This window comes from Rhagoletis zephyria, unplaced genomic scaffold (genome assembly GCF_001687245.7).
Source record: "Rhagoletis zephyria isolate East Lansing unplaced genomic scaffold, Rhagoletis_zephyria_1.1 Rzeph_scaffold_00737, whole genome shotgun sequence".
In the NCBI taxonomy this organism is placed as follows: domain Eukaryota; kingdom Metazoa; phylum Arthropoda; class Insecta; order Diptera; family Tephritidae; genus Rhagoletis; species Rhagoletis zephyria.
In genome coordinates, this window is record NW_016157821.1 from 15,117 (window position 1) to 32,242 (window position 17,126).

Genomic DNA, 17,126 nt, shown 5'->3' on the forward strand with positions numbered 1-17,126 from the left:
GACCAACAACAACACTTACTGGACCAACAACAACACTTACTGGACGTCCGGCGCGGAGAACAATTAACGAGATAATGAGAAACTGACGAAACGAGTTGCTTACTTTTAACAGCTTTTTCACAGAAAACTAGTTTTCGCACGTAAGCTCCCTTTTCGTAGACCAGGTCACATATAGATCCTATTTTCTTGTTGTACTCGACCCTGCCTACAACCTACACTAAGTTTTGCTTCGGGTGTATTTCGTGAGTTTTTTTTAGCAACGTGAACTAACAATCAGTCGATCACATAGCCAAAACAACTTCCAAAACGATTACAACATTCATATGTACAATACGTACATCTTTGGCAACCGCAACAGTGATCGGACTTCAAAAAAAAATTCTGTGTGGTAGAATCTGGAAAAAAATGTGGAGATTTCAAAAAAAAATGTGGTAAATCTCAGGTTTTAGATCAAACTTTGTACAAAAATTAAAAAAATTCTGCAAAGTTTCATCTAAATTGCAAACTTTTTTATTTAGACTCTAAAAAAAAAAGTTCCTAAAAATTGCGTTGAGTTTTGGCAATTTTTCTCCTTGACAGTGTAAAGCAGTTTTTTCCATATCAAGATATCTTTCGAACATATTTTGAGAGATTTCTGCAACCTTGCAGAGTGATGCCAGCTTTTCTTTTTATCACATCGCGATGTAGCGAACTAATGTGGTACGTTGCAGAAACCGCTACTTGAAATTTACCGATTTTGAAAATTCTCAAGTAAAAGTAAACAACGCCCCAGAAACTTTAGATGCACTTAAATTTGCCAATACTTTCACAAAAATCGCCGTTTTCTAACATTGTCGCTACTAATCCTTTTTGTAAATCATATATTTTGCATTTTAAAAATATATTATTGGGAAAATTTACCAATTTACAGTTTATTTTATCCTCCCATTCGGCTTTGTTTACTATTACTTGAGCAATTTCATCACCGATGGGAATGCGGAATCTTGTATTATATCATTCTTGTTACCATACAGTGTTTATAATTGGACAATTTCCGCTCTTCCAATTAAGGAAATTATGTCGAGCAAAAATGAAACTACTCAAAAACGCAAATATGTGGTAGATTTCAGACCTTGAGTGGTAGATGTGGTAGATGCTCAGAAAAGTAGCAGATCGACCACAATGTGGTATAAGTCCGATCACTGAACCGCAATTGAAACGCTAGAGGCGCTCAACGGCTCTGGAGTCTCTCACCAAAACAACTTGGGCGATTGAAAATTGAATAATGATTCTTTAATGATCATCATAACGATGTTGGTCATGACGACGACGACCACGTTGGTTGTGCGGTTTCGTTGTTTTCGTTATCGCCGGGGCTGGTATGTTTCGCGTTGTTGCCAATAAAGCTTAGGAAGCGGTTTAAGGTGCTTCGGAGAAACTTTTAGTTACTTCAACGACATTTTGCGAGACGGACGTGCACGCGGCTAAATTTCGATGCGAAAATAAAAAAAGAAAACGATTAAAATAATACTAAATTATAAAACCTTTATGTATTAAAGTGCTTGTGTTCCGAGAAAGAGGAGTCTAAGATTTTGGGGCTTTTCGTTGCTGTTCAGTTTTCTACAAATACCATAAAGCTATCATTTAAAAGGTGATTAAACGCATTTTTTAATATTCTGTTAATTAACGTTAACCAAAACAGAAATACATTATTACGTTCTTTTGGTACCAAACTTCTTTACCGCGATTATATGTAAATTATCGATGAAAACACAAATAAATGGCATTTTATTCATGGCATATTATCATCTCCAGCTGGTTTAGGCGTTTTTCTTACCTATAGTTTTTTCCGGACAAAATTTGATGGCTGTGCAAAATTCTATCACTGTATTAGATTGTCGAAGGAAGCACGAGATATGTATGTATATCGCTACCTAAAGGTGAAAAAGTGCCAAGTCATTTTTTTTTTTCAAAATTTAGTTTTTGATGCAGAATGGCAGATAATACGAAACTACATCGATTTTTCGTCTCTCCTGAACAATTAAAAAAAAATGGACTTGACACCTTTCCAGCCTCAAGTGACGATATAAATACCTACATACAGTATCGGTCATATCTACAGCACGCCATTTCGAAGTGATATTGTGTGCAACTTATGTTTATTTGTTTATTTTTGACAATTTTCAATTAAAATACAGTTCTTTCTCTAACAAACCCCATATAAACCAAAGTTTAACAATTTGTAGAAAACTTCAAAAAAGTGCAACAAATTTTCACCTAAGTTTCAAATGTTTTTCTCGGAAGAGTTAGAATTTTTTCGAGTACACAGTTTTTTAGCCCAATCAGTTTTAGTCTGATAATGTGCAAGTTTCAAGTGACTGAAAGTTACCGTTGATTTTTTAGAATTTTTTTCGCCAAAGGTGTTGCGGTTTTCATCCATATACAAATAAATTGAGTTTATTCATTATATGGAAGCCAATGCGACAAAAAAAATTCTAAAAAATTAACGGTAATTCGTAGACACTTGAAATTTGCACGTTATCAGACTAAAATTGCAGTGGCTAAAAAACTGTGCACTCGAAAAAATTCTAACACTGCCGAGAAAAAAGCTTGAAACTTAGGTGAAAATTTGTTGCACTTTTTTGAAGTTTTCTGCAAATCGTTAAACTTGGGTTTATATGGGGTTTGTTAGAGAAAGAACTGTATTTTAATTGAAAATTCTTAAAAATAAATAAATAAACATAAGTGGCACACAATATCACTTTGAAATGGCGTGCTATAGATATGACCGATACTGTATGTATATGCAGATTTGAAATCGGCTGCCGGTTTTTGGCCTTGGCCATTTGCGGGAAGCACTTGCATTCAATCAGTTGTGATACAATTCCGGCTGAACCACTTCAATCAGAGCAACCCGAAAATTCACAATGAATTTTTAGTTGTTTCTCTAACTGCTTTTAAATTAAAAATTCAAATGGAAAGTAATGTGCATATTCAAATTAAGATATTTGTTTCGACTTGCAGTGTTTTTTTTTTTATCAAAAACTAATGGATTGAAGCATGCGTGTACGCACACTAAAGTGGTCCAAAAGTGTATGTGGAAAAATAAAGTCGGACTTTTAATGCCGCCACCCCCTAGGATTGTTCTATACCGAAAAAAATATACCAGTATTTTTTTATTTTGAAATAAAAACAGAAATAGGAAGTGCTCAAAGCGCTCAAAGATTCCCATGTATCGGAAAACTTTGCATATCTTCAGACGATTGATTCCCAGTAATAATACCCAATTATTTCATCAACCATTTTTTCATGGTAACTATATTTCATAGAAAATGCAATGGAGGGACCAATAAAACATCTTTAATATTAAAAAATGGTTAAATAAACAATTGGATATTCATACTGGAAGTGTCCTGAAGAGAACCACAGTTTTCCGATCGAAAAATATTGATTTTCAAGAATTTTATACCATTTCTACGAAAAGCTGTTTTCCCCATATAGAATATATGGAAAACTTTGAACGCTGTGAGCACTCCCCAAATAATTTTTGATTTCATAATAAAAAATAGAGGTATATTTTTTCGGTTCAGAACAATCCTAGAGGGTGGCGGCATTAAAATTCCGACTTTATTCTTTTTGGACCACTCTAATGTACACACATAGAAATGCTACCGGGTCTCGTTTGCTGCTAATTCGATTGATCAATTCTGTTTTGCTGTTCTGGAAGCTTGAATTTTGTCTAATCAAAACTTGATTCGATATTCGAAAGCTTAACTTGGATCTCATATTTTGTTTTTGTTACTTTGTCACATTCTTTAGCATTCGCTACATGAAAGAAATGCATTTGTACTATATATGTATGTATGTATCCATGTACATATGTATGTACATTGTACATACAAAATTCATCTATATGTAATTTACTCAATGAAACACTGAAAATGCTGAAAGTATATAATGTTATGTATGTTTGTACGTACATATTAGTTGTGTTTGTTTACAAATTATCCAGTAACTTGCCAGCAACTCTCCAGTAACTTTATTTCTAAGAATTCGCTCTCATAGAAAAAATTTGCAAAAAAGTACGCGCACGCTATTCCAGTAATAATTTGCAAGTTTCATGAACAGCTGATAAATTGGTTGTTTATTAGCAGCAAATTCCTAATAAAACAATCTATTTTATATTTAAATAGGTTTATTTTGTGAAATTCAACAATAAAAACCCACAAACAGTTTCCTTATTAGTTTAAATTTCATCTAGCAACATGCGATCAGCTGTTTTTCGTACTGGCAAATTCTTACAAGTAAAAATTTATCCAGTAAAATCCAGTAAAAACTTGCAACTTCAACTGTCATTTTTCGCTCTCTCAATTTCCCCTACTTTGCAAGTTTTTGCGTACGAAAACGCCAAAACATGAAAATTCGTAAACATTTTTACTTGATTTTACTGGAAATGAGTAAACAAACGCTACTATTTTGTATGCAAATATTTATATACGTGTCTTTGGTGTCAGTTTCAATTTCAAATTTGAAGTTAACCAAGAAACATTTTCGAAACCCTTGTGCGTAAACAGAATGGTGTTTCCAAACATTGAGAAACATGTGATTAATTTTGAGGTAGCTGTTGGGAATTACATACAGACGTATGTACATAGCAGAGCTGTAAAATCTTTCAATCATTTTGTTTAGCAATCAAAGATTGTGCTACGAATTCGATTGCAATCAAAATTCTGATTGTAAAAAAAATCAATTAGCACTTTTTATTGCAATAAATTTTCTTGAGTCAAATAACTGATTCAATAAAAAATTTTTATTGCTTTCTCAAAAAAAAAAAAATATAACTTATTTATGTTGTATTTTTTGTAAGTAAAGCAATTGATTCGCTGAGTAAATTCTCAAGGGTTTCGATGAAAACACTTCCGTTAAACAATTTTTATTTATTTTTTCATAAAAAAATACAAAAAGTGGAAATAAATTTACAAAACTACGAATTTCTAGCTTTTGCTTTTACCTTTAAAATAAAAACCGGCTTGAAGGTACATAATACATATTGTCCATACCGGAACACATTTTTTTATAAATATGAAAAAAAAACCTTTTATGCTTTTTGCCGAAAAAAGTTAAACCAAATATCTGAATTTTATTATAATGTGCATATGTGTTGTATAATACGGTTGACAAACGGGCTCGATTATTTGCATAAACAGCCTTTATTTGCTTTGATTCATGCATTTTCCTCTTTAAAATGCGCATAAGCAGCCGAACAAATGCACGAAATTTTTGGGAATTAACTGGGATTCGGGGAATTTTCGATTACAACACTGGTAAAAACGGCCAGATTTTGTCTTTTGTACAAGTAAGCAAACTAAGCGCGCGAGTTCCGCGTCCGCGGTAGCCGAGTGGTAAGAGTTACGGGCTACAAGCCTATAGCTGCCAGGTTCGATCCTCGGTTGGAGCGATTGCGAACAATTTTTTTGTTTTTATTATTTATTTTATTTTATTTGATCTATATATTTAATTTTACTTTATTTTGTTTTCATTTGCTTTATTTTACATCACATTTTTTATTTTACTATTAGTTAATTTAAATTTTTAGAGTAGAATTTTAGTAAAAAGTCAACAACAACTAACTGAAAGCAACGTAAAAAAAATATAGAACTTATAAAAAAAATAATGAAAATGAAATAAATGAAAATTCAATTGGCCGTGCCAAAACTTCATACCCAGTAAGTTTCTAAAAAATCTGAAAAAAAGGTTGATGAAATTTTTTGATAAATTTCCTGAACTGTGCACAGTTTTAAACCTTGATTTATGTGGTTTATGTTATAGAATATACTATATTTTTATAAAAAATAACGACATAAATTTATCACGTGAAATATTGCGAATATTATAAAAAATAAAAGTGTGCTATTTAGGTGAGTGCCATTGTATATACACTTAAATTTTTTTTTTTAAAATATGCTATTTCAAACGCAAATACCTAATAACAAATATTCCAATAGAAAACAGCTAAATTTTTGCATTTATATTAAAATATCAATAATGTTGCCGCCACGAGGTTTTTGCATAGATGGAAAATATGTATATAAACTCTGTTAACATATATGTACATATGGTTTGCTCTTAAACGGCAATGAGCGGTATCCATTGGAAATTTATATTCTAAGATATAGTCATGTGAAAAATAATATTAACAGGACATTTTGACCGGCTTTGGCTATTCTTCTTGTAATAGTTTAATCTTTATTATTTTTTTTTTTATAAAGATACAGTTCATTATCTAACAGACACTATATAAGTCCAAAATTCAAACTTTAGAGAAAAATGCAACAAAATTTCACAGCCACAACAAACTTTTTATTAAGGGCAAGTTTCAAGTGGCTAAGAAATTGCGTTGATTTTTTATTTGCCTCACGGTGTCATGCGTTTTCTTGAATACAAAGTATGTTCGAAAATAATAACACCATCCACAAAAAAAATTCTTTGCAAAATTTTGTTGTATTTTTCTAATATTTCTACATAGTTTAAAATTTGGACTTATATGATTTTTGCTATATAGTGAGCTGTATTTTTATAAAAAAAAAAAAAAACATTAAACGAACAAAAGAAAAATTGCCGAAACTGGTCAAAATGTTGTGTCCCTATTAATTATCAAATGACTGTATGTATATAAACTTTGTATATGTATGTCCTGTGGAGGCGGCCAGTTAGATGCACAACATTTTTTTATTTCGCCGAAAAGGGTTATATCATAACGTTTATTTATTACGTTGCCTGATAATTGTTATGAAGGCGAAATATTTTTTCCGTTGCCAATAAGACTGGTTAGCCAACGTTCTTTGATAACTGTTATTACCCAGCATTTATTTTTACGTTGTCTGATAAGAGTGATTTCACTCTCATTAAAATTCGTATAAAAATGTCGCAGGTCGGATTTATTTTAATTTTAAGTTCTGTCTTTATTTTTAATTTATCTTTATCCTTAAATTCATCTGTATTCGTATCTTCATCTCTATCTTAACCTCCATTTTCTTTATCTATATCTTTATCTATATCCTGTACGAAAACCACGCTCTATAAGTCACTCATCATGCCCGTGCTGGTATATGGCGCAGAAGCATGGACAATGACAACATCCGATGAGGCGGCTCTTGGGGTGTTTGAGAGAAAGATTTTGCGGAAGATTTACGGTCCTTTACGCGTTGGCGACGGCGAGTACCGTAGACGATGGAACGATGAGCTGTATGAGCTTTACAACGATATGGACATAGTGCAGCGAATTAAAATACAGCGGCTCCGCTGGCTTGGTCATGTCGTTCGAATGGACACCGACGCTCCAGCTCTGAAAGTATTCAACTCGGAACCCGCTGGTGGTAGCAGAGGAAGAGGGAGGCCCCCACTGCGATGGAAAGATCAGGTGGAGAAGGACTTGGCTTCACTTGGCGTTTCCAATTGGCGTCAGTTGGCACAGAGGAGAAACGACTGGCGTGCTTTGCTGAACTCGGCCAAAATCGCTTAGGCGGTTACAGCGCCAAAAAAGAAGAAGAAGAAGATATCCTGTTCTCCAGCCAAGCTCCAGATATGTAGTTATGTTACAACGTGTTTCAAACAACGTAAAAAATAAACTTTGGACCTATTGTCTTATAGAATAGAAGGGTCTATTTCAACAGTAATTACTTTTCCAATTTCCATACATTTTTTGTGACGCCAAAGCTTACACTTTTTAGAAAATATAAAAAATCACGCAAAATAATTGCTTATTGTACATACTAGGGATGTTGCGAATGTGGAATTTTAGACATCCGCGGATGCAAATGCGGATGCGGATGTTTAAAAGGTAACATTCGCTGATGCGGATTTAAATGCGGATGTCATGTATTTTTAAGAACTAATTTAGGTGGGTAAATTAGGTGACTTAAGTAAATAAAAAATAAAAAGGTTAGTAATTTTTAATAATCTGCCTTATCCTGAGTTTCGCCCGAAAATTTGTATTCCGCCCATAGTAAATACATGAAAACCAAAAGTGAAAAGTGAACCGGCCCGGGAAAAATGAAACTCATGATAAGACTGAATGTTTTTTTTAGTACTTGAACTTAAAAATTTGAACATTGTATTTAATAAAAACTTTTTAAAGGGTCGTAAATCAAACCTATGCCACTTTATATCTACTCGCTCTAGGCGACAAACTTGAAACTTGACAAAATTGTAAATTCATTTCGATTGACACTGCACCAGTTGAGAGGACTTTCTGTTATATTTATTTATTTTTATTGCTGTGCAATAATTACTTTCTGAGAATTTCATCGGGGCCGCAAATGTCGGATGTATCCTCCTGACTTCCATCTTCACAATCTAGCATCATGGCACGCTCGTTGTTTAAACACCGTTGTTTTCCAAAGAATTCTTCATTCTCATTCTTTTGGTTGTTTCGGAATTCGGGGAACACGTCATTAGCGTTTTTCGATTTTAGCTTTTGTAATTCATTTTTAATGCTTTCTTCTGTGACTGGTAAGATATGTATATGTACGTGTTATCAGTGGACTTGCATAATATTCTAGCTATTGAAAATAACAGTTATTTTCTTACGAGTTAAATTTGGCCATATATTTTGTATTCCGAAATAAACGTCCTTTCCGGATAAACAAACCGCTTATCCAAATCCAAATTTGGTATCATATGAAAGAGGACTGAAATAGCTTTTAAACAGAAAAAAACGAACGAAGATTACCCCCTCGATTTATAATTTTTTTTTTTATAATGTAATACTAAAGAAATTCATATAAATACATACCTGAACCAAGGTTTGTTCTAGGGTTATAAATTAACTTTTTTTTATTGACATTTCAGTTTTAAAGCTATTTAAGTCCTCATTTGATGCCAAACTTGTTTCATTTGGATAAGCGATTTGTTTATTATCCGGAAAGTACTTTTAAAATAATAAAAATATTTGGCCAAGTTTAACTCGTAAAAAAACTGTAATTTTCGGTCCCTTCAATATACGCATTCGCAAAAGATCCGCATTGATTTTTGCGAATGCGAAAGCGAATGCGAATGTTAAAATTAATGCGGAAGCTCCGCGGTTGCGAATGCGAATGCGAATATTCGCAACAACCCTGGTACATACATACATACTTAAAATACTACTCTGGCAAATTCTGGAAATTAGGTATACATTTAAAGTCATTTATTTGTATAATTGACATGTTACTTGTATATTAATCTGCGAAGCGCAACTTAAGGCAGGAACCTACATACATAAGGAATAATTTAGAAAAATTAGTATCTAATTTTTATAATGCAATCGCATAATAAAAATAATTATTTATTTTCTCGTTAATGGGTGAAAAATATGTACGAATTTTCGGAACGCGTATGTTAGGAATAACATTAAAAAGCTTTAATCAATTTAAGTCATGGTTTTATAAATTATTAGAACATTGAACCAGTGCTTAACCTATACAGTGATTTAACGTAGTAGTCAAAAGGGGCATATCACATTTCAGAAAAGTAGTTTTGCTGCTTTTTCTCCCATGAGGCGATTTCTTAGAGGCTCGTATATAAGGCCGGCTGCACTGAAAAATTGCTCACTTTCGACGAACAAAGTACAAAAATTAACTAAAATATGTAACTATTAATACAACTACGTAAAATATGAATAACACTGAAATATTTTACAGGTCATCACAAAAAGAGGAAAAAGTGCAAACGTTAACAAATAATGCGATCACATTTGGGGCGCCCAATTAGATCTATATCTAGTAAATATTTATATTTTCTACGACATGCAGCAGCGCACAAGGGTTGTTTTTCCTGTAAAACACTAAACTTTAAATTGAAACAACCTTTAACATATCGCACACCTAGATCTAAAGTGCGATCAACTCAAAAAAATATTTGGGCAATTTTTTTGCATAAATAAATTAATGTAAATATTTTATTCATTACCTAAAAAACTACGGCTATACCTATTTTTGTATTAATTGCGTTGAATCTGTACGATCCACAAGCAGTTAAATTTCGCTCTCCGAATTTTAGTTAGCTCACTTTAGATCTAGGTGTGCGCATAACGAATGCGAATGAAAATATTCCCAACATCCCTGGTTTATGCTATGCAATACCAAAAACCATTGACATTCTACTTAAATTTTTTTCCTTGTGTTTTCTTGTTTAGCTCACAAAAGGGCTAAAAAATGTGAATACATGTAAACAGTCAAAATATGTGCAAATTCGTTAAATATTTACACAAATGTTGTATATACAAATGTGTACTGTAGCTGCCGTGACATAAATATTATCATATTGTACTACATACTTATGTATGTATGTATTTGTTTTTGTTTTATTTTTCTTTTCCTGTGTATCGCCCGAGTGATGATAGCTTTCCGCGACGAACTTCGCCACAGCGTTTCACAAAAGCATTCACACATTTAAATATAAACATTATCAGTTTAGCGTGCAGATCGGGTTGGCATTAAAGAGAGGCACTGCAATAAATGCTATGCCCATATTATCAGCAATTTTAATCTGATGATAACAAAGCGTTTTGTTTACTTGGCTCCGCTCTTGTTGCTCTGTATTTTCCTTTCATTAACGCACTTATCATGAAGCTAATGGTGTGCAAGCGTCCATAATTTCTGTTTGCTTGTCCCAAGCAGGTCGCCAAGCAAGCCGCCAGAAATGAATGCGGTTCGGTTCAATCGTTCGAACCAGAGATGGAATTCCAAAATTTCAATATGTGCCTAATGGACTGCGTAAATAGTGCCAAAAAGGAGATGAAAGTGCCACAAAATTTAAATTGCTTTCTTTAAAGGCTTTTTAAGAACTACATAAGTATGTACATATGTATTTTTAGAAATAGTATTTTTAATGTGCTTTATTGAATTATTAGAGTAAAATCATAGTAAAATAACACAATATTCCAATTAAGAAGGGGGAAAACACTGAAATAAAGCTACTCGGACTTGTTTACACGTATACAAACATACCTATATGCGAAATAATAGCAGTGCGTCATTTTGACCAGTTTTGACTATTCTTCTTAACATTGAATAATTTGTATTAATTTTATATAATGACCCTTATTTGACTTTTAAGTGATTTTAATTTTCACTTTTCAAATCTAGGAGTAATATATGATTGTTTGTTATATACTGGCTAAATTTCTATAATTTATGATTGTACCAACACTGAATGAATTGTGCCAAAAGTGCCCTTGTGAATGAAAGTGCCAAAAATGGCACTATTGTGCCAAATTTTCCATCACTGGCTCGAACCGCTCAGAAAAAAACTTGTACTGGTACAAGAACGAATTACATATGAGTATCTCTAAACCGCGGCTCGGTTCATTTCAAATGGGATGTAACTATGTAATATTTTTTAAAAATAGTGGTAGTATGCAGCATAAAGTATTGTTTGAGAAATATATGGCTGATTTCAATTGTTTAAACAAGTTTTTATATAACAAATACCTAATGGGTTTCGAAAATAACATCAAAACTAATCCAAAAGCTTTTTGGACCTTTATCAACTCCAAGCGTACTTCATCGGCATTTCCAATTTCCATGCATTACGAAGGGAAGCAGTCATCCTCAATGAATGACACAGCAAATTTGTTTGCTGATTTTTTCAAATCAAATTTTGTGACTGATTATTCTTCGAGTGGTGAGGCTACCTACAATAATAGTCCTGCATCGTTAGATTTCGGATCTTTGATGTTATCGGAAGATGATATTTTTTACGGTATAAGAAGCTTAAAGACCTCCAAACAAGCGGATGTTCATCAAATCTCGTCTTATTTTCTTAAGCAATGCATCGCATCTATTTCCGAGCCATTGCTTCTCTTATTTAACTTATCACTAGCGTCAGGTCATTTTTTGGATGATTGGAAAATCACCTCTGTGTCTCCTATTTTTAAAACAGGTGACAAAAGTGACATTTCGAATTATCGGCCTATTTCTAAGCTTCCTAATATTGCGAAATTATTTGAAAAAATTGTTAGTAGTAAACTTTCATTTGCCATTAAACAATCAATATCCCCCTCTCAACATGGGTTTGTACCAGGGCGCTCTACCGTGACTAACCTAGCCGTTTTTTCAAATTATTGTATATCAGCGTTTGTGGGTGGCTACCAGGTTGATACCATATACACTGATATATCTAAAGCTTTTGATCGCGTGTCACATAATTTACTCCTGCAAAAGTTAAAACATTTGGGTATTCACTCAAGCTTTCTGTCCTGGATAAAGTCTTATCTTTGCAATAGAGTAAATAAAGTTGTTGTCGATGGGATTAGCTCCTCCCCTTTTACTGCGACCTCGGGAGTTCCGCAAGGAAGTATTTTGGGCCCTTTGTTCTTTGTTTTCTTTATGAACGATTCCAGTGCTTGTTTTAATCATTGTGAATACCTGTTATACGCAGATGACCTGAAGGTTTTTAAAAAAATTGAAAATGCCTCTGATATTGGTGTTCTTCAAGCCGAGCTTAATAATTTTTGTGAGTGGTGTTGTCGTAATAAATTAACACTTAATACAAATAAATGTTTTTCTGTAACTTATTGCAAGTCTCGTTCCCCCTTACTATCGTCTTACTCTATTTCAAATGTTGTCCTGAAGTTGAGTACCAAAATTAAGGATCTAGGTGTCGTGTTTGATTCAGCGTTCACATTTGTCGAACATATCAATTATATTATTCCCAAAGCGTTCTCGTCATTAGCTTTCATTAAGCGAAATAGTGCCCATTTCAAGGACCCCTATACAAGAAAGCTTTTATATAATGCGTTTGTCAGGTCCAAACTGGAATATGCCTCTATAATATGGAATCCTTCTTACGAAGTTCACCATAATAGGATTGAGCGCGTACAAAAATGTTTTTTAAAATTTGGTTTGGCTCAAATTAGGTTTGATAATCCTACTCCACCATATATATCTCGCTGCAAGTTGATTAGCTTGCAAACTCTACGTAGTAGGCGGACTATTTCGGGTCTGTTGTTTTTGCATGATATTATGAGTGGGGAAATTGACATCGATTAGAAATTTCCGCGGGATGAGCAAGTTAAATAAAAGCTTGAAAAAGGAATTCAGCTAAACGAAATAAAAATGTTCCATCGTTTTGAGTAGATCTAATTAAAAGTAATATTTTTTTATCAAGGGTTCTTAATGTTGTTGGTTACACACACCTCAGTTATTTGAGGATTTATTTAAATCCTTAATTTGCATTTGCATAAAAGTTTTTAACTCTTTCCGGCAATTGCGAGGTGGACGATGACCGCAGCATTTTCTCCATAAAATTTGCACCGGTCAATGTGGCACACTTGGTTAAACTTGGAGGTAGAAAAGCGGTTGACCGTGCAACAAAAACACTGAAAAAGGAGTCATTAGGTTTTCCTTACTTGCAAATAAAAGCTATGTGTACCTGGCTGGTTAAGGTACCAAAAACAAAGTTAAATGTGGTGGGTTGATATGCAAATGCACTGGGCACTAAAAGCATTGTATCCAATTGCTTAAAAATACGTTTCACTGGATCAAATGCACTGGTCGAAAGCTTTTTTATTTTGCAAATTTTCAACTAGCCAATTCTGTATACCAAACTTTAGTCGAGGCGTAAATTTTACTTGCACAACAGCTAGTATTAGCATTACTAAACTTTACTAGTTTTTTAAACTGCTTACTATACGTAAAACGATGTATTTCATTGAACATACCGCAATTTTATAATTTATAGCTCAGAGTTTCAGATTTTCAGTCTAATTTCAGATAATTCTCACAAATTATCACTAATTTCTGCTGGAAAGCGTTTCTTAAACCAAAAAACCAGCAGAAACTAACAGCTCCCTCTCGACGTTCCCACGACTGTCGGGTCTACGTAACCGGAAAGACCCAGATTTATATCTGGCCAAGGACTGTCACTCCAGGGGCTCTATTCTGTAACTGTGAGTTTTCAAGTGTACACTGAAAATTGTGTGAACTCTTCATTTTGCGATTCAGGAAGAGTGAGAATGAGTTTTAGCTGTCAAAATTGTGTACACTTCCTCATTTTGCGATTCAGCATGTGTGAGAATGAGTTTTAACTGTCAAAATTGTGTACACTTCTCTTCCGAAAAGCTCACTGAATTTTAGTCGGTGAGTTTTTGGTTGTGAGTTTTGCACTCGGTGTTCACTACAAAAATCTTTGGAGAATTTGTATGCTGCTACAACAACAACAACAGCTCTCTCTCGATCTTACGCTCTTATATTTTTGGCTCCTGCTAATTTGTGCTATTAAAATTTTTACAGGAACGAATGTGGACAAAATCCTGCTAAACCTGTAAGGGTAAGAACATAATGGAGCGGCGATGTTTTGACCCTAAATCGTATATGTTCTGGAACGCATTAAGAATTTGGCGCGAAATATTTAAGCTGAAATTAGTCGAGAACGCAGAACGTGTACTTAAACGCAGTCAGTATACGAGAATTTTGTCGATTACTGGAGCCCTCAGAGTTGCTTACCACAGTGTTGCCACTCATCAATGCCTTTTCACAAACTTACCTTTTCAACTACAATTTTTCGTGTTATAATAGATCGCAGCTAAATATAAACTACTTAGTTTTCATCAAAAAACGTTATTCAATAGTAAATTTTAAGGCCCTTATTCATAAAAAATAAAGTTGCTTTAAAAAAGGTTTATAAATTGAAAAATTTTTGAAAACGTCAATTTATAAAGCTCTTTAAACCTACTTTATTTTTTATGAATAAGGCCATAAATATTTTAGATGTATATTGAATAGGAACTTATAACCTTTTTAACTATCAGCAAAACTGACGAAGTGGCAACCATCTATAGAAGGAGGAAATCAGGTGTTACGGAAAAATCTAAATTCCGCAGATTTCGCGCTACGGGCTACAACTACAGAAAATTCTGCGGTGTTGAGTTTTCATTTACATTGCGCTTTGGTAAAGTTGAAATTAGTCGCGAACGCAGAACGTATACTTAAACGCAGTCTGTATACGCAGAATTGTGTCGATTACTGGAGCCCTCAGTGTTGCTTACTGCACTGTTGCCACTCATCAATGCCTTTTCATAAACTTACCCTTTCAATTACAATTTTTCGTGCTATAATAGATTTTAGCTCAATATAAACTACTTAGTTTTCAATAAAAACCTTAATCAATAGTAAATTTCAAATATTTTAAACATATTTTGAATAGGAACTTATATCTTTTTTACCATCTGTAAAACTGACGAAGTGGCAACCATCTAAAGAACGAGAAATCAGCTGATACGGAAAAATCTAAATTCCGCAGATTTCTGCGCTACGGGCTACAACTACAGAAAAATTCTGCGGTATTGAGTTTTCATTTACATGGCGCTTTGGTAAGACAGATCGTGTCAGCTGACTCGGGTTTACGTACCGGTAGGTTTACGTTCTTGACTAATTTCCGCTTAAGGCAGATCGTGTCAGCTGACTCCGGTTTACGTACCGGTAGGTTTACGTACTTGACTAATTTGAGCTTTACAATAGTCTAACCGCCCTATTCCCACACCGCTGACAAAACTCAGTGGCTGACTATTGCCTTTACTACTGCGCCTAATACTATGCCGCAAATTTATTTTAAGCTGTCGTATGACAATTGTCAGTTAATGATGTTTAACCGGCAAGTAGTGATAACCAGACATTGAACAACCGGCCCTTATTGTTATGACCCACTGAGTAGGTGACAACGGCGAAACAATGTTTATATTATGTTTTAGGCGCAGTAATTGTGACAATAATCATATGATGAATTTTGTCAGTGTTGTGGGAATAGGGCGGTAATACATGATAAAAACATAGCAAGGTAGAACCGTTCTCCCAATTTGCCAACATTTTAAAATCATATAAAAGTGAAAATAAAAATTGAAATTGTTCGAAATTGCCCAACAAGCAAAATAAACTTAAAGAAAGTTTTTTTTTAGTTTTCAATTATAAACATTAAGCTTACAAAACGTTGATTTTTTGTTTATAAAACGCTTGAAAGTAAGCGTAATATAATCGAAAAGGAACATTGGTTATAAGCGTAGAAATATAAACTTGTAATAAATGTTCAAAAGAAAGCTTTTTATAAGCGTAAAAGTGTAAACTTATAATAAAGGTTCAAAAAAAGTTGTTTCTAAGCGTATGAATATAAACTTACTAAAAATTTTCAAAAGAAAGCTATTTATAAACATTTTTATAACCCTTTATTTAAAGATATTTCATTAAAAACTCATACATAGATTGCTTAACATCTAGAGACTAAACGAAATGCGTATTTTCGGCGGACTTATCTACAGTCGCGAAAATATAAATAGGGAATAGACATTTTCGCATACAAATTCACGATAACACACAAAAATTAAGCATAAAAAAGTTAATTATTACATCTTGTGGCGTGCTTTCAATTACATGCGGTTATTGGCAAATTGGAAAAACGACATCGATGCAGCTATATATTCCGCTTCATCGCCGCCATTCTCATTGATGAACTTTTCTGAAAAAAATTTATACATTTTTAATTGAATGTTAAACTAAGAAAGGATAAGGAGAACTCATCATTTGAAGACTCGAATGCTCCACCGATTAGCGCAGCGGGTCCTGGATTGGATTTTTTTTTTACCGCATCGGTTTTATTTAATTTTTTCTTTTAATAATATATTTTATAAAACGTAAACACGTCACTTACGATTGAAAAAATGTTATATTTACTACTTCATGTCGTTGGCATTTGTATTTCATTTATAAGTTTAAGTTATTTATAAACATTCGCTCTCAAAACTTATTAAAGGTTTATTTGAAAAAACTTTAATAAGCTTAATATTAAAAATGCTTATTTGACGCTTATTATAGCAAACTTACTTTAAGTTATTTTTAAAAACATTTACTGAAATGCTTGTTGGGTGTTGTTGCTTGAGATTGAAAATGAAAATGTGTGTGTGAGTTTGTGTAGAAATTTTAAAGAATTAAATTGTTGCAAACGTCAAGAATTTTAAAAGTTGCTCTCAGCGGTCTACCTTACTATATTTTTATCATGTCGGTGAAAATTTCGTTGCGAATGAGGCGATTTTGCTATACACAACGCAAGCGGTTTGATCAAACATCAACATGGCGGCCAGAAAATCAAAAAATTTTGATTTTTGCTCAAATTTCCCT

General features: G+C 33.4%; 1 protein-coding gene across 2 annotated transcripts in view; it reads left to right on the forward strand.

Annotated features, from left to right (window-relative positions):
* Positions 1-1,320: 1,320 nt before the first annotated feature.
* Positions 1,321-17,126, forward strand: part of LOC108361336 (restin homolog) — a 135,340-nt gene continuing 119,534 nt past the window's right edge. The window contains exon 1 of one of the 2 annotated variants that reach the window (XM_017613933.1): positions 1,321-1,630. The gene's annotated coding sequence lies outside the window, so the exon portion shown is untranslated. The remainder of the gene's footprint in view (positions 1,631-17,126) is intronic. The other variant, XM_017613932.1, reaches the window with a different exon arrangement.